General features: G+C 43.2%; 1 protein-coding gene across 1 annotated transcript in view; it reads left to right on the forward strand.

Annotated features, from left to right (window-relative positions):
- Window positions 1-738: 738 nt before the first annotated feature.
- Window positions 739-18,846, forward strand: part of LOC140997913 (semaphorin-3D) — a 72,430-nt gene continuing 54,322 nt past the window's right edge. The window contains exon 1 of the mRNA XM_073467998.1: window positions 739-861. The gene's annotated coding sequence lies outside the window, so the exon portion shown is untranslated. The remainder of the gene's footprint in view (window positions 862-18,846) is intronic.

The following is an 18,846-nucleotide window of genomic DNA, read 5'->3' on the forward strand; positions in this document are numbered from 1 at the left end:
TTCTGCAAAAAAGTGACATCTTTGAAAAAGAAATGGCTTCTAATACTCAGATCTGCAAGTAAAGTACAATTTTGAAGTACTTATACTGACGTATTTTAGTATCGTGCCTCTTCCAGTGCATTATGACTTTATTTGGAATGAAGTATTTTTATATTTTGTTATGTTATTATTTTTTTCCTGTTGTTTTTATTGTTTTTTTGTTTGTCTTTTTACGAATCCACTTTTACAGACATTATTCATGTGAATTTGTATCTGTTGTTTTTCTTTTATTGAAACATTTTCATTTTATTTAGTCATATTTAAATATATTATATTATATTACATCAGCAAAGGGGATAGCAAAAATAGAGAGCGTCAATTAAAACAGTGGTAATAAATAAGTCAAAAACAAATATAAATATAAGTTAAGAGCAGTAGAATCAATTTAAATAAGAAACAAAAACTATATTTACACTATTGCACATTGAGACACAGAATTTTTTACCACTTTATTGTATTTTTTTATATTGTGTTTGCCAACTTCTATTCATTCACTTTTGCTGAAATGTTTTATTGAAACACACAATTTTATCTACAACACATCTGGCAGAAGAAACCGTCCAACAGCCTTGCAGTTCTCGGTAGTTGAAGTTTCCGAGCAGCACCTGAATGCACCATCAGCAGCAGAGGCTCTTATTGTGAAGGAGCCTTCAGCTCAGCTCACATGTGAACTCACTGCAGAGTGTTGATACCGTCCGGAACCTGCAGGTGAGCCGACACTCAGCTGTGCTGTAGCCGCCGCATCACGTCCAGGGTCCGGATTAAACTGAGCCCCGCAGAACCCCGCAGAGTCCCGCAGAGCCCCGCAGAGAGTCCTGACCGGTGAGTTCGGGTTTATTCTGTGAAATGATGCGCTGCTGCTGGGAGAAACAGTTTACTGTGTCATTAAAGTGCTGCTGGTGTCAGACTGAAGCTCACAGAGATGTTCAGGATTGATTCTTGATCCTTCGAACAGAACCTGAAGTCCAGTTCGGAGAGAAGCTGATAGAAAACCCAGTTTAATGTGATGTTCAGTGTCTGAAGCTGCTCATGAAGAATCAGTCAGGATGAAGACAAACAGCTCACTGTGTCTGTCTGTAACTCAGACTGCTGCTGGGGTTTGTTCTGGTGGTCATTGAGAAGTTTCCAGGGTCCTTGGAGCTGATTTTGTGAAGTCCTTGAAGGACATTTTAATGGTTATTGATGGAGTTTCAAGGAGATTTCTTTTAGAAGAGTTGGTGGTCATTGAAAGGGCTGAAGGAGTCCCTGAAGAGGCAGGTGTGGTCATTGAGGATATTCCAGGAGACCTTAGTTTTGGTCAGTGAACATGTTCCAGGAGTTTTTGAAGGGGTTTTGGTGGTCAGTGAGGATGTTTCAAGGCTTCTTGTAGAGGTTTTGGTGGTCATCAGATGTTTCCAGGAGATCTTATTAGAGTTTAGGTGATCATTAAGGATATTCCAGGAGTCCTTGAATGAGTTTTGGTCACTGTGGATATTTAGAAGGTTCTCGTAGGATATTTTGGTGGTCATCAGATGTTTCCAGGAGTTATTGCGAGAGTTTAGGTGGTCATTGAGGATTTTCCAGGAGTCCTTGTATGGTTTTTGGACCGTGAGGAGGTTTCAGAGGATATTTGGTGGTAATTAATGGGGTTCCAGGACTTCTTGTAGGAGTTTTGGTGGTCATTGAAATGTTTCCAGGGCTGTTGGAGGTGATTCAGTTTAATGAGGAACACATTTTTTAACCTCATCATCTTAAAAGGTTTTGAAACAGACCACTTTCCTGTGTTTTATCTCTGTAGGGACGCTCATGTGGAGCTGCTGGTTCAAAAGCCTTCATGTTTCTGTTCTGAGAGCTGATGTGATGAAGCTCCTCTCAGTGCTGACCGAGTTCATTTACAAGCTGCTTCACTCAGACTGTCCTCAGGTCAGTGTGGAGGAGCTGTCACTCACTCAAACATGTCTCAGATACTTCAGCTGAGTCCGTCCGTCTGTCTCTGTCTGTCCATGAGTCCTCTGTGAGTAAACGTCCCCCAATTGTCCGCTGCCTTTCCTGTTATGAGTTCAACACCCCCTCTGCTGTACAATCTGTGAGGGGGATGGCTGTTTCCTGCTGTGTGTGTGTGTGTGTGTGTGTGTGTGTGTGTGTGTGTGTGTGTGTGTGTGTGTGTAGATTGTTGTTTTCCTGCCTGTATTGTGTCATTGTGTCTCCTCTCAGACGGTAGTTCTGCTGTGGTGATGATAATGGAGTGACGCTGACACACACACACCTGTAGGATGTGTGTGTGTGTGTGTGTGTGTGTGTGTGTGAATGTAAACGTGTACATTTACTCGATTACTTTACTTCAGAACAGGTTGTAGGTTCGTGTACTTTACTTTGGTGTTTACATCTCATGCTAGTTTTTACTTCTGCTCGACCAAAGAAAACAAAATATAAAATTTTCAACCTGTTTTTAATTTGAATTAAAATTTCGAGCTGCAGTTCATCATTATTTTCATTTTATCCAAAAGAGATTTAGTTTACTATCATAAAAGATGAAAACATTATGAAATGATTAATTTTTAAAGTAGTGGGTGAACACATTAAAGGTGCAGTGTGTAGGATTTAGGGTGATTTATTGTAATTTAATATTCATAACAATGTTTTCATTAGTGTGAAATCAGCTGACACTGAGAGTTGTTGTGTTTACGTCACCTCACGATGACGATACAGACGGAGCAGGTCCTCTTCCACAGAGTCCGCCATGTTTCTACAGTAGCCTTGAAAGGACAAACTGAACTCTACAGCCACCGTAGGGAAGTTTGAGACGAGGCGTGTCTGGTTTGGTGCAGCCTCGCCTCTAGATGTCACTGAATCCTGCTTCTTGGTTCATTAATCGTTAAATCCCATTAAAATAAACGTTGTCATCGTGTCGGTGCAGCCGTCCATCTTCTTCTGTCTTGTGTTGAGGTAGAGACTCTTTTCCAGAACCTCTTCAAACAAAATATGCTAAAATAAATCACACTGTGATGATTTTGACAGATATTACGACAGCGATGTGACTCATGATTAGTGAGAATGATCATTTTTGCAGCACAGTTTTTATTTTCATTGATAAAAACTATCTACCTGTTGCCAGAGGAGTGGGGGGGGGGGGGGCTCTGGGTGCAGGCAGCATGCAGAGACGTTCAGGTTTAACTCACAGATCTGAAGACTCCCTGCACCTCCTGACTGCAGTATGGAGTCTGAATTTATCAGAAAAAACAGTGAAGCTGTTTTATTTTTCGTCTTTGTGAGAACGAGTGAAGAAATGAACGATGTATGAGATCATCGAAGCTGCTGCAGTGTGTCTGTGTACCTGCTGAGAGCTGAGTGGAGGCTGTTGAAGCCACTTGACTTCCTCTCAGTCGGAGTCGATCATCCAGCCGACTGCTGAGTGAAAACCAAACGTTAACGCGAGGTGAGGAGCTCAGTGGAAGTCGGCGCTTGACTTTAAAGAGACGTGACGGAGAGGTTCTGGTCGGCAGCAGAGACGCAGATAGAGATCAGCAACACGCTGCAGACTTTCTGCTCATGTTTTTAAAAGCTGATTCTAGTCGAGCGTCACATCACGCCGACACTCAAATCAACAAAGCCTGCAGATTAAAAGTCTTATCTGATGGCTGCCGGCCAAACAGAAGTGAAGTTCAAAGCTGCAGCACTTTTCTCCTCTGATTGGCTTTTTGTTTCAGTGAATTGAACTCTGCAGGAGGAATATTGACCTCAGAGTGTCGGGAAGTTCTTTAACAAGATGACAGTTTGTTATTTTATGTTGTTTCTGCATCTGTTTCCCACCTTTTCTTCTAAAACTGAGTATTTGTACACCGTGTACTGCTACTCTTACTTTCAGATCTGAGTACTTCTACCAGCACCGGGGGGAAGTTTTTATTTTGACCTGGTTTTGTCTCTTTTCTTCTTCTTCTTCTTCTCTGAACTCTATTGGAGGTTAATAACTGGTTGTGTTTGTGGTTCAGACCTCTCTGACTTCCCTCCTGCAGCTTTGTGTGACGTGCTCCACAGGTAGGTTGACACGTGGCTGGTGATTGATGTTGGCTGTTGCAGGATTGAACCTGAAACCTGTCGGTCACAGGCAGCATCTCTGACCTCTGTGTATGATGTCGTTCATGTTTCCTGCAGTCAGACCAGACTTTGTCTTCTCTGTTTGATCGTTGTACAACTTCCCACATGCGTCTCTGAAATGTGCTTCTCATTCTTCACGGGTATGAAGCGGATCTTTTCTGAGGACGCTGTGAACTCACACAGGTTGGACATCCGTTTGAGACGCAGGTCTGTTTCTCATTCTGTTCTTCCTTTGTGTGACTTCTCCATCTGCAGACGTGGGCTGGCAGCAGGACGCTGAGAGGCTGTTTCAGGCTCCCCGAGGCAGAAAGTGTTCAGATCAGGATTTACTCCACTGCTGAGCTGCAGAATTAAATGAAAGTCTCTGATAAAGTCTGTGATCGGCTGCAGCAGCCTGTTGGTGCCTGTGATAACACAACACAAATCTCTGTGAAGCTTTTATTTGACCTTTAACCTTCAATATTCATAAACATCTCATCACAGCTGTGTGTCCCCGCTGCCTGATAAAGTCTAACGTGGGCTGTTAGCCTGAGTTAAGACTCGACAGCTCTCTGAGGCCGACGTGGGGCGAAGGCAGGAGGAGACTTTACATCACTTTTAATGGAGGAGCTGACAGAGTGCGTCCCGTCAGTAACGAGGACGTCCACCGTCTCACAAAGTCACTTGTAAAACTTTTTATATCCTCAGTGGGCGAGTTCACGTTAGTGAGGGGAAACCAGGCGAGAGACATCGAGGAGCGGTGATAAACGTCAGAGCGAGTTCCCTCTCAGGGTTTATTTATTTCACTTAAAGATTCAATGAACGAGGTTTTTATTATCACGTAGAATAAATCATCTGCAGAGTTTCACTGAGTTGCAAACTGTTCCTGAATCAGTGAGATTAAAATACTACAACGAAAAGCGTCCAGATAAATATCATCACTAATGGAAGATAAGATTCAGGAAAGTCTAAAGCCAGAAACTATGATATAATGTATAATAATAGATTATAATGGAAAAATATCAGTGGGTGTGACCATTAAAAAACATGAGAGGAATGACATTATCCTCTCACATGGTTAATTCTTCATAATTCATCCATCTAATTAATTTCCCAATCGATGTCGAAGCTGCCGTCAATGAAAGTTGGCACTTGCTGGTGATTTTTCACAATAAAAGCCCACCGAAAACAGGACAGAATAGAATACTTTTAATGTGAAAAGTCTGAAAACAACGTCTCTGTTAGAGAAGAGAAACAGAGCAGCGGACTGATGAGCAGTGATGGAATGTAACTAAGTACATTTACTCAAGTACTGCACCAACTTTACTTGAGTGTATTTCCATTTTCTGCTCCTTTATACCTCCTCTCTGCTACATCTGAGCCAAACACTGTACTTTTTACTCCACTACATTTATTTGATAACTTTAGTTACTAGTTACTTTGCAGATTACATGTTGCATCAGAGTGAAAGTAGAACATTTTTAAATTAATCAGCTTTTTATACAGTATATAAATACATGTAAATATAAGTATTATTTACTTTAACTTGTACTTTTGTTACTAAGTGATTTATTTTAGTAATATTTAAACACAGTATCTTTACTTTTACTCGAGTTTGACTTCTGGCTACTTGATACGACACTGATATTGAGTATGATGACTGTTGTACTGATGTCGGGGCTGTTGGTGAGCGTCTGTGGTGACAGTTTTTGTGGTGTGTCGCGTACTGTCGGCCCATCAGCTCAGTGAATCAGTGCTAGAAACATGAAGCCTCTTGAGTCTGTCGCTGTGGTGTCTGTGATTTCACCCGTCTGGTGCAGTTTCTCCTTATTTTTCTTGTTCTCCGTTAGCTGTGGTTATATTAGTGAGCGTGGTGTCAAAAAACGCTGCTTTATCATAATGATAGTTTGTTTATCTGCAGTCTTCTGGTTTCCCTTTTTGAATGATGGATCAAACTACCGCCACCTGGTGGTGCAGAGAGTCATTTCCTCTCACTCTGATGTCTTTGTGGTGCTTCAAGGTGACATGAGATGATGCAACGATCAGCCTTCGACGCTGTTTGATGCGTCGGGCCCTAAAACATCTGGATACCCAGTGAACTCGTTGTTGTTACTCCCGTACATACGTACGTACGTGTTGTGTGTCGTCTATGTAATGTATATCTCGTTTGGGAACGTCACTTATGAACAAGATTGATGATAAAACAACATGAAGTCCTGCGTTACACCCTGATCCAGCTGCACACACACACCAACACACACCAGCCTAATGTCACCGTGTCACTGTTAATGAATGAAATCAGGATTTCTCTTTTCTTTTAAAGAAACTCAAACTTCCCACGATGCACTGCTCCACGCCCACGTCTTCTTCTGTCGGGACAGTTTTTACATTGTACGTCTCTGATGCCGTTCAGGACTTTCTGCTGTGATTATTCCCAAAGTATCACAGTTATTATTTGTATTTGTTGGCTTGAATCCTGGACGGCTCGTGTGACTTCTTCTCTGTGGTGTAAAGTCGTGTTTGTCTCGATATGATAAAGCTGAATATTATGGACCAGTTTGTGTCTCATGTCTCATCCAAACACAAAGAAACTCAATAAAGAAGAAACACATGTACGTCCTGGTCCATCCATCCATTTCCCTCCACTTAGTGGGTTTGTGTTGGTGATGATGGCAGGCCGAGCTGCCTCCCTCCTGCAGGATCTCGGGACATTCCCAGCCCAGATGGGATAATGAATCTCTCCAGCATGTAATGGGTCTGCCCTGGGGTCTCCTTCCAGTCGGATCAGCCCGAAATACCTTCCCCTGAGGCCAGGAGGCATCCCGATCACATGCCTGCGGCCACATGTCTGCACAATGTCCCTCCTCTGGTCGTTACTCTGAGCTCATGACCACAGCTGACTGTTCAGGGCTTCACCATCAGGCTCAGCTGCTGCAACAGGCTCAGCTCCATCGTGCCCTCACTGAGAAGAAAAACCCAGAGAAGGTTAACTGGGGTAGCAACTCATTCTGAACCTGAAGAGGCAAATCCAGGTGTGCAGCCTCATTACAGCTACTTCACATTTGGCTACAAACCAAACTGCATCTTCGACCGCACCTTCATGTTTTTGTGTCCAGAAATCATGATGAACGTACCTCAACCAGGAGCAGCTCATCAGGTCGATCAAATCCAGAAACAGATCATTTTTTATTCTGAGTTGTTTGACTTTTACCTGAAACAACCGTTTGACAGCAGCTCACAGCTCAAGCAGCTAAAACATGAAGCCAACAACTGAAGTTCCTCAAGTGCCCAGTTTTACAGCTGAGAGTGGACATTTCCTGAGTGTTTCCAGAGCTGTGTGGTACCAGATCACTGGACCACACCCTCCAGTCTCCTGGGAAGCACCACAACACCTGCAGGTCCACAGACACGACCCCGGGCAAAGACGACGGTGTAATGATCCGTTGTGATTGGTCCTACCTGCCCTCTCACAAGTGGTGCAGGACGTTGTGTCTCTTCCCACCACCTTCTCATGGCCTGATGGTGTCCACGGTGCACCAGAGGAGCGGCGCTGCGTTTGCCAGTCGCTTGGACCAAGTGTGACATTGAGTTGGACTTCACGAGGCATGTCCGCTTCCACTTCGACGTGTTGGATTCATGTTAATTGCTGTCAAGCCAAAAGCGCAGCGCTGTTGCTGGAGGATGCAGCTTTTTTCCAGCAGAAACTGCCTGTTGGAAAGTGCTGGAGTGAAGCACTTTGTGCAATGAGAGAAAAATAACGCTGCAAAGTCTCAGTGAATCTCTCAACAGCAGAGGCAAAACCAAAGTTTTAGAGATTTAGACCTCTGTACTTTACTTTTACGTGATTTGGTCACACAGTCGTTGCTCATTCCTCTTTTGTGGAGCAGAGATAATGAACACACCTTTAACACGGAGGTTTTCACCAGCCTTTTATTTTAACACTGCATTCTTTACAGCTTTAACTTACAGTGTATTTAAGCAGAAGATTTATGTGCACAGTTTTTTTTTCCAACAACCCTCTGCTTGACTTTCACTCTCCTGCAGCAGTTATTCGTGCCCTGTATCACTCCAGACTTTTGTCGCTCCACGGGGGAAATTTGAGGTTAAGTGCCTTGCTCAGTAGCTGATGAGGGAGGGGTAGCAGCTCCTCTGTTGCCCACTCCCAGATTTTTACCGGCTCAGAGTCAAACTGTACAAATGAATCCCCTCAACCACCCGGTAGTCGTCTGACTCGTCAGAGACGTCCCCACCCTTCCCCCCCGAGGTTGTTGAATGACTGATCGCAGGTTTCTTCCAGTTTCATCATCCCGTTGCTGCTGATCCCCGGGTTAACATCACAAAATAAAACATCCAGAGCCATGATTAAAACGTCGTTTTGCCCTGAAACCGCAGCTAAACACACACACAAAATATGCAGACACGCCACACTGATGAAGAGCCCAGAATAACATCCTCTTCATCCTCCGTATCATTAAATAAATCCTTCTTCTTCTTCTCAACCCACAGCTATCCGGCTCTGGGACCCTCTTGTGTTTAGAGAGCTGCACACACACACACACACACACACACACACACACACACACACACACACACACACACACACACACACACACACACACACACACACACACACCTTTGTGAGACTGAGAAATTCCCCGCCTTTCACTGCACCACTGCTTTTACCACAGAGGACACAGAAAACACAACACACACCCCGAAGAATGAGACACACACACACACACACACACACACACACACACACACACACACACACACACACACACACACACACACACACACAGAGGCAGAGTGAGAACATAAAACATAATGTTAACAACACTTACTGTCTGTACATTCCCACAGTGTGTGTGTGTGTGTGTGTGTGTGTGTGTGTGTGTGTGTGTGTGTGTGTGTATCCTCGAGGCGATTCACAGACATAGAATGACCCTATTGTGGTTGACGGTCGTTAGGATGCTCGGTGTGTGTTTTGTTGTTTTTCCTTCCTCCTCTGCTGTTTCCTGCGTGTGTGTGTGTGTGTGTGTGCATGTGCGTGTGACATTTCTATCTAATGTGTAACAGGTTTTCTGTGTTGTGTATTTTTGTATTTAACTCACATTCACGTCTTGCTCCGTCCTGTATAATCTCCTCTATGATACATCAGTGTCAGACATGCAAAGAGAGAGAGGACGACAGAAACAGCTGCGTTATGTTTAGTGTAAATGTCATTTAAGCTCATTTTTACAGTAAACGGAAGAGAAATATACGCTTTCTGGTATATTTTTACTTTCTTTGCTTTCGGGCAAAGTTACATCACGCCCTGACAGCGAGCGAGCGTTCAACTATCTGACGCTCTGTTCATGTTCAATCTGATGTCGTTGAAACTCGGCAATCACGTTTTTGTAATGTCATCGGGACAAAGACGGGAAAAATACACACACATTCACACATTTATGCTGTGAAATGGTGAATTTTAAGTTTTTCCTAAACCTGACCAAGTCTTTTAGTTCCTTAAACTCAACCGAACAGTGACAGGGTTAAAAACAAGCACAGGACTTTCACCAAACAGCGACTGTGACGATGAAGGTCTGGTCTTGTTTTGGGAGATGCTGACAATCCACCGGATCAGTTGTTGAGGTACGAGGTTGTGTTGACGAAGGGATGAAACTAAAGTCTGCATTTCCTCAGCATCAAATCCCACGAGAAGACCAAAACTAAATCTTCTTTAAACATTTTGTAGGATCTGTTTCGTCACAAGGAACCAAATTAATGGTCTTCTACCTTTCTCACGTCTGATCCTTTCATGGGATCAACACCAACTTTATCCTTTAACTCCTGCAAAAACAGTTTTCAGTGACAAAGAGTTGTGTTAACGTTTCATGAAATCTGGGTGTACAGAATTGATTTATGGTTTTCTTCTGTCTACACTGTGACCTGCAGAGTTTAAAAACATTTGAATTAATCTTTGAGAATTAAGTCTCTGATTTCATGACTGACTCCCACAACAACACGTCCCTTTGACGAAACTGCAGTTTGTTTTTATATCAATAAAACTTTATTTTAACTTTGATCTTTTACAAAATTAGTATACATCAAATGTCAAAATGTTGCTGCCAGGAGCAGAAAGCAAAGAGACAAACAAGTTAATCTGTATTTACTCAGTTAATCTAATTCCCATATAAACGCAGTGTGTTGATCAGAGAATATTTAAAGTATTTAACTGGCTGACGGAGATCAGACCACCCAGTGAGGCTGACATCAGTGTCTCCGTCCCAGAGGACGTGACAGCTGAGCAGCTCGGGGTTGATGTATCAGCTGCCTGACGAGGAGCTGAGACAGCCGAGTCGCTGCAGAGGATGCACGGCCTTAAAAAGCGAAGGTCAGGACCCAGTGTGGGTCACTGGCCTGGTTCTGCTGGGGCCCCTGCATGACAACAATGGAGGAGATTAGCTCTGAAACGTCGTGTTCATGAGAAGGAGAGCTGCTGCTGCTGCTGCTGCTGCTGCTGCTGCTGCTCGGTCCTACCAGATGATGGACAGAGAAAATAAAACAAGCTGTGGCTCCACGCTGAAAGGTCTCAGTTTGATAGGTTGACATGAAACTTTGGACGGACGTTCAAGGACGAATCTCTGATGACCTGTGACCCTCTGAATTTTCCTCTGGCGCCAAGATGAGTCTGACAAATGTGGTGTTTGAGTCGTCACAACAACAATCAGATGAATAATATATAATACGCACGTTCACGTCTCCCTCACAATTAATTGTACATTTTATTGTAAACTGAGAAAGCAAACATCATAATCGTTACACCTGCTTGACATCAACATGTCACAGGGACAGACAGATTATCAGGGCAGATATTCAGCATTATTGATAGTAAAGCAAAGAGACAATAATCAAACTAATATCTGCTTCAGTTTGTCAGAAATCAACCACCTGTGTCTCATAAACCTGAAACTCTGATATCAACACGTTCTCGTCCAGACGTGACTTCAACATCACGAATAATCTCTGACATTTTATTGGACGTTCACACTGAATCGCAGCCAGACCCGATGCGTTCACTAATATTAATCAGCGTGTTTGTTTTAAATCTTCAGCCGGCCACAGACGGAGGATGTAACAGTTTCCTTCCTTCTGCTGACAGAAATCTCTAAATGAGGCGACTCAACAGCCGTCGAGCTGAGAAATATGACCACAGAGCGAGAAGGCGCTCGTGTTGTGAGCGTGATAACAGTTGAAGATGAATGTTTCTGAAGCTGTTGTGATTTTTAATGAGGCTCATTTCTTATGCAACTTATCAGTGTTTAGAAAAGAGGCTCGGTGCTGCCAGATAAAACAGAGCGATAAGCAGCAGGTGCTGTTAATCATTCCCTCAGACATTAATCCACTTTGTGTCTGTTATCTGGTGTGTGTGGCTTCATCAGTCTCTGGGTGACTAATCGAGTCAGTCTCAGCTTCTTTTCTTCTTTCCTTTCTTTATTACGTCTCAAGAACACCAGAGTGGAGTTGTTTTTTTATAATCTGAAAATGAAAAGTCATCAAGTTCAAAATCATGGCGAGGCTGAAACACGGTACCGATTATATATCGATCAGGAAGACGGTCTCTCCTGGAAGACTTTCAGAGAAGCTGGAGGTCGGATGATAATCACTCTTACGTCTTCATTCAAGATTCAAATCTTTATTGTCAGTGTGCAAAACAACAAACCAGCAGAGCATCTCTCTGAGGTGTGCAGTGCAGAATATACACTGTCAGCAAAGAAGGTTTATATTTGTACCTTTACACCGGCTTGTCACCGCGGCAGTACCCTCTCACCTTTGTGCCTCCAAGAGCCCAGTCTTAGACCTTAATTTAAAGGAGCAGTCTGTAGTTTGGGAGAAAGATCCTCATTGGCTGATTTTTTTCTGCCTAAACAAATTAAATAATCAAACTCTCTTTGTCTTCATGACTAAATAAACTGAATAAACAAACTGACCTTAAAGGACAACACACTTTATACTGTTTTACTTTGTATATATGTGGTGGACCCTGCCACCTTTCTAGCTTCAAACAGTGTTCTGGGACCTTATTTTCCTCTGAGAACAGCTTGTTGATTCACTGATGGAGAAAGTTTGTATTATGACCTCATTAATATTGTAAATATTAAAGAAAGAGTTTGAATTTCTTCTCCGAAACTGCACAGTGCTCCTGTGAGGGGACAGAAATCGACCTATTGAAAGGCGTACGTTTGAGGAAACTTGTACGTATAAGTACCTTTTACTGCTTGAGAACATATATGTACCTTTTTGGCCCCCAAAAGATCCAAATAGTCACCTTGAGGTTGAATATTTAGCCGGAGGGGGAACACATACAGTCGTTTCTGACAGTGAAGACAAACTAAAAACCGTGACTGAAGAAGAAACCAAAGAAAAAAATCATACTGAGAATAAAACACACAAATATTTTCACAATAAAGAATAAAAAACTAAATAAATATCTATAAAAATAGTCAGCAGTCATTCTTCCTGCATAACTGAAATAGAACAAAGGGCACATTTACACACACGCCTCCACAGAGCATCTGTGTGTGTGTGTGTGTGTGTGTGTGTGTGTACGCTGGCACACAAACAGCAGCTATCAGACTCTATTGTATCATTGTGTTTGTCCGGCCTCCTAATTAATAACCTCTTATCAGGCAACCGAGGCAACAATAAAGTTTCTCTGCCAAGCCGAAACGCTTCCTTCCCCTCCGAGCCCATCTGAACAAACCTGAGGGCCGGCGCCAAGTGACCTCAATACACACACACACACACACACACGTGAAAACACACACACATGCTGTGAAGAGCGGACACAAACAGAGGGATATTACAGTATTCAGACATTTGTGTTGTTTGATTTATTTTCCCGATTTTCTCTCTAAAAACTCAGATCTGTGTCGTGATATTCATTTCCTGCGTTTTCCCTCCAACACACGACACAAACAGAAGACAGGAGCTCAGGTATTTGCTGGCGCACACTCTCACAAAGCAACAGTACCATGTACAGTACCCGCACAGAACCACGTCCATATTCTGACTCACACATTCATCTGCACAGCTTCTGCTTACTTTACGGCTTCCCGGCGCTGCTAGATATTTCCCTGGTGTCCCTGATTCTGCTGCACACGTTTTATATCACCGTCTGCTCCCTGCTGGGCTCTGTTTGGTCTACGCACAAATCACAGGTTGGCACGCACACACACACACACACACACACACACACACACACACACACACACACACACACACACACGGAAATGAAAAGCTTTGTTTTTTTTTTCGTCCTCAGAGGAAAAGTTTATTTGACTTGCTGCAGGACAATCTAGTTGACATAAAGGACTTTATTTTAGAGGCCATTGTTTCCTCTGCTCAGGCTGAAGGGTGTGTGTGTGTGTGTGTGTGTGTGTGTGTGTGTGTGTGTGTGTGTGTGTGTGTGTTTATCCCTCTCAGGCGTTCTCTCAGTAGATCCACATTTACAGTGTATTAAACTCACAGTTTCAGCAGCAGCTGCTCGTGTAGTGAAACTGTTCACGTCACCGTTTGAGTCGCAGCAGAATTCGTCTACGTTACTTTAATATCTCAGTTTTCAGGACATTTTTCACATCATAAACGAAATGAAATGAAACTGAAATGAATCATGACCGGCCGAGTCGAGTTAGTTTTGACCAAGTGTGACATGTGTAGCAAACCTCTCCGTCATATCCGTTACACATCATGGGTTTATTAGCTGACTGTCACATCAGGAGGTGGAGGGGACGGTGGTGACGTTATTACAGCCGACAAGGCTGCTGAACGACACCTGCAGACGCTTCCAGCTGTTTTTGTGGAGACCATGTAGTTTTTGTGCCTAAACACAGTGATGTGACAAGAGAGGAACAGAAAATCTGGTTAAACCTGAATAAACGAAAAGAGAGCATAAAGAAATGTTCAGTTTTTGGTTGTCGTGTCTTTACTTCATCGCTTCTTCGACTTCCTGAATGATTTTATCATTCAAACTTAAACAGCGTTCACGATCTCTTCCTGCGTTTTCCAAGAGAAGGATGTAACTCTCACATCCACTAATGTTCCTGAAGTGGTTCAGAGTTCGGTGTCTTTTGTGGAAACTGTAACCATTCAACAGATGTAAAACAGAAGGTCTCAGTGTTGGTGTTCGCCCTGCAGCGAGTGTCGCTCTGCTGCTTTAGTGTTGTTTGTATCTTCTTTTAATTCTGCGTGTGTTTATAAAAAAGACAGTGTGTGTGTTTACTTGAAACACATGTGAGCGCTCACACACTCAAACACACATCAATGTCCACTTTACAATAAACCATAAATACAGACATTACAGTGCACTGTAATTTAGTGTAATCTCTCACTCACACTCACACACACACACACACACACACACACACACACACACACACACACACACACCTCTGGGTGTAGTTATGGCTAAGCGGAGTGATCTGGAAGTGCTTTGGGACGTCTCTCTCTCCTGCAGCTGAGCTGGTTTCAGTCTCCGCTTTAAAAGCAGGAAAAATAAATAGTTTCAAACCAAAATGAGTGTTTGTAAAAGTTTAAAAGTTTTAAAGTGGACCAGCAGTTCTGGGAAAATGAGCTGCTGATGTGAAAAACAACTTTCACAACAAAAGAAATATTTCTTACATATTTTCGTGGTGAACAGTCGACCTCAGAGTTTATCTTGAGTGTGTGTTGTCATCCCTGAAATCCTCTTCGTGTGCAGTTACACACACACACACACACACACACACACACACAAACACACATTCAGTGTGTTTTATATGCAGTTAAGTAACCAGGTCATAGTCGTGATGTCTTGAATCAGATGTGAGCAAGAAACCTGGTATCAGACGTGGTGGAGGAATAGAGAATACCTGGTAAATAAAAGAAAGTTGTAAATGTTACAAAATCTGTATTCTTCATCCTTCTCTTTGACTTTATTTTGATGCTTTACGATGACCTCTGATTATTAATCGTGCTTTAAACAAACCTTTAGCTACAAAACGACAGCGTACATTATTTCAATCAGGAGACACTCGTCTCGATTTATTGCCATGTGAACAAAGAGAATGAGAAAGTCTCCATCGTGATGAAGTAATATTTTGGGGAGCTGATGAAGCTGTGTGTAGAGTTGGAAACCTCCCGCTGGAGTCGAGACACTGGTGGTGGTGGTGGTGGTGGTGGTGGTGGAGGAAGAAGGATCCTGGAGATCTGGTGACGGGGGAGTAGGACCTCCTGGATGAAGATCTGGAGGAGGACGGGGTGGAGGAGGGTCGCATGAATGCCCGAAGTGACAGCTGACAGCAGAGAGGAGAGCGGTTTTAAGTGTGACAGCAGAGATGTGATTGGCTGATAGTGTTGGAGGCAGAATCTGGTTGGTTAAATGGAGAGAGAGTACGTGAAGAAACGCCGTGTCAGGTGAATGAACTTACACTCAGCTTCATTCATCTGCTGCGATCAGATCTATAAACTTCAACCTGTGACCTTCAACATTAACCTCCGTTAGCGATGTGACAACTGAATCTCAGCCTCAGTCGTTGGATTTCTCTGACCTCGTTGCTCTCTGGGACTTTCTGACTCATCATGTGGAAATGTACACGTGAGATAATGATTCAACCAGGACGCAGATCCACAGGCTCCAGATACTTGACCTGCCAGCCGCCTCGTCCTCGCTATGTGGAGAATGAATGTGACCTTTACCTCAGGAGTCCCTCATCGTCTCAGTGTCTTTAATCTGAAGAGCAGTTCTGACTCTGTTACCGTCTCTATTAGAGCGGTGATACCGGCCCAAAGCTCCGGGTTGACAAGTCGCAGCTCAGAGACGGTGAACATCCATAGTTTAGTCTGCTTTTTGCAGTACTCTGTTAGTACTCTTCAGTTTGTAACTTTAAAGTACTACTTAACTGAACTTCTGCGTTTGTGTGGGCACAAGTGGACAAACTTACATGTGTGTTTTATCTACATCTGTGTGTGTGTGTGTGTGTGTGTGTGTGTGAGACACTTCCTGTCCTTTACAACTTGAACTTGTCCTGTAAAGTCGGGCTGAATACTTTGTGTTTCCCAGAGAAACCTTGTTTGCTTCCTGCTCCTCAAATCAAAAGAGACAATCAGACGTGACGGCTGAAGTTTAATGTCCGACACTTAAAGGACAGAAAGGCTGAACAGTCTGTGACTCTCGTTCTCACTTGAATGTTGTCAGAAGCGAGCGGCTTTTTTTATTTTATTACAGCTGTTACAGGACTGTTGTCTCTCAAACATCACGCCGGTTTAAAGCTCCGGATTCCTGATGATTTCCACTCGATTGTCTCCTCAAGTAATGAGCGTGAGACTTTGTGTCGTGTGGTTGGATCTTTACAGGGTGTGTGAAGTAGTCGTCAGCTGTTATTGCAACACATTGTCACTGTTAATCATCGTCATTAGTCAACTCAATTTGCTGATTATACTCACATACTTTGACTTAAGTTAGTTTGAATGCAGGAAGTTACTTGTAGTTGAGTATTTTCACAGTGTGGTATTTGAATACTTCTTCCAGCAGAGTGTGTGTTAACTACGCTGCTCGTGATTGTTATTGAAGTCGTTCATATCAGAGAAGAACAGTCTGTGTGCAAACAGACCAACTACCTTTAGTGTGAGTGAGTTAGGGTGTGTGTGGGTGTGTGTAGGTGTGTGTGTTGGTGTTTGTCCAGCTGTGTGTGTGTGTGTGTGGAGGAGTGCAAGGTGTAGCTGGTAATGTCTGGGATCAGTGTCACAGCAGTGGGAGATATGTAGGCCGTGGGAGTAGATGATCTCTCCTCCTCTGATATCTTATCACAGCATGCGATTCACACCGCAGATACACAACATGAAGCGCACACACCTCACACACACACACCTCACACACACGCCTCACACACACGGCTCACACACACACACACCTCACACACACGGCTCACACACACACGCCTCACACACACACACACACCTCACACACTGCCTCTCTGGCAGCTCAAGGTTTGCAGCTTTATAGAGTGAATACTGCTGACAGTTTATTAGCATTGATTAGCGCACTTAGCTAACACATCCAAAGCTTTGAAAGTGCAGCTGGTGCATCAGTTATGATGATACTTTATTACTTACACCACCAGAAGTGTCCCACATAATTGTTTCCCTCGTGACCTCCCCAGGACACTCGTGGATAACTCCATACCAAGATGGCGCCTATTCAGCCCAATGAGATTCACTCAGTTCCCGCTCGGCCCGTCGACCGCTCGGCCCGTCGACTTTACATTGTGATGCCGTCACAGATTTTTAAATCACTTTTTCAGCTCCAGGAAAGTTGTACGAATAATTTTTAGCTGCGATTCTGCGAGTGGCCACTGGGAAACATTGCAACAAGACTGAGCGGCGCTGTTGTATTAAAGTCTGTAACACACTCATGATCCAACATTCATCATCAGGCTGACACAGTTTTTATGAAAACAAATCTTGGCCGTGTCGTCCCGTGAACACAATGATATACTGAGCAGGACTCACTTCACTTCCTACAATAGAAACACACTGTTTCAAGGAACAAACGCCCCACAACACACACACACACACACACACACACACACACACCAGCATGGGCACGTACATGAAGTCTGATTGTTTGAGGGATGTAGTTTATTTCTGGAAGTAAAACGTATCCAACTGTTCTTAGTGACTGCATCTGTCAAAACCAGTATCAGGAGATTTTGGACTGAATAACAAATCTCTGGTCATTTTTCTGACATTAATGCTGCAATAATAACAATAATAATAATAAACTAAACTAAACTAAACTCAGGAAGACAGTATTACAGAATAAAAAGTCAACAGTTGAGCTGAACACAAGGAGGCAGGACAGAAAATGTGAAAACACCAAAAGTCAACATGAGTAATTACAAGTAAAAGGAATAAAAACGAAAGGAAAAGTGATGCGAATAAAGAGATAAATAAAAGAATAAAATCAATAAGGACAATAAGAAGATGGCGTCACATGAGAGGAGTTAAAAACACATAAATAGACTCAAAGCAGTAAAAAGGAATAAAAAGATAGAAAGATGAAAAATCTGTTTAAAGGGTGATTTAAAAGAAGTTTCTGCTTCTGCGAGCCTCGTCTCCTCAGGTAGTTATTTATATGTATATATATATATTAATGTATTGTATGTATAAAGAAGTCAAGGCTGTGTTGTTGTGTTAAACAATGATTCACCGTCGCTTCACTTCCCTCAATAGAAACCATTGTTTAAAGGACCGGCCGCCCGGTCAGGAGCCACTTTAACTTTAACAGTGTGAATTCAAACAGAAAACTCATCTGAGAAACATCCGTCCACCATCTGAGGCAATAAAAGGACAATAAACCATTTTCTTATTGACTGATTTCTGCCATGAGGACGTCTGTAAGTGCCAGTGTCCTGTCTCTGCTGTCTGGTTTTCTATCGGTCGTTATCTTTGTGTGAATTCGAGCTGTGTTGTGGTCCGATGGGGGGTTTGTGCTGGTCCCGGTCGGACTGACAGCTGTCAGGAGGAATTAAAGCAGCTTTTCTTTACACAACAGAGCGAGAGAGACTGAGGAGGAGGAGGAGGAGGAGGAGGGGCGAAGATGAGGATGAAGAAGAGGTGGAGAAGTGAGAAAAGCGAGAGGACACAAGTCTTGAAACTTAAGCTTCACACACATTCACTTCTTTGTGTGTGTGTGTGTGTGTGTGTGTGTGTGTGTGTGTGTGTGTGTGTGTG

Source organism: Pagrus major, chromosome 6 (genome assembly GCF_040436345.1).
Source record: "Pagrus major chromosome 6, Pma_NU_1.0".
Lineage (NCBI taxonomy): Eukaryota > Metazoa > Chordata > Actinopteri > Spariformes > Sparidae > Pagrus > Pagrus major.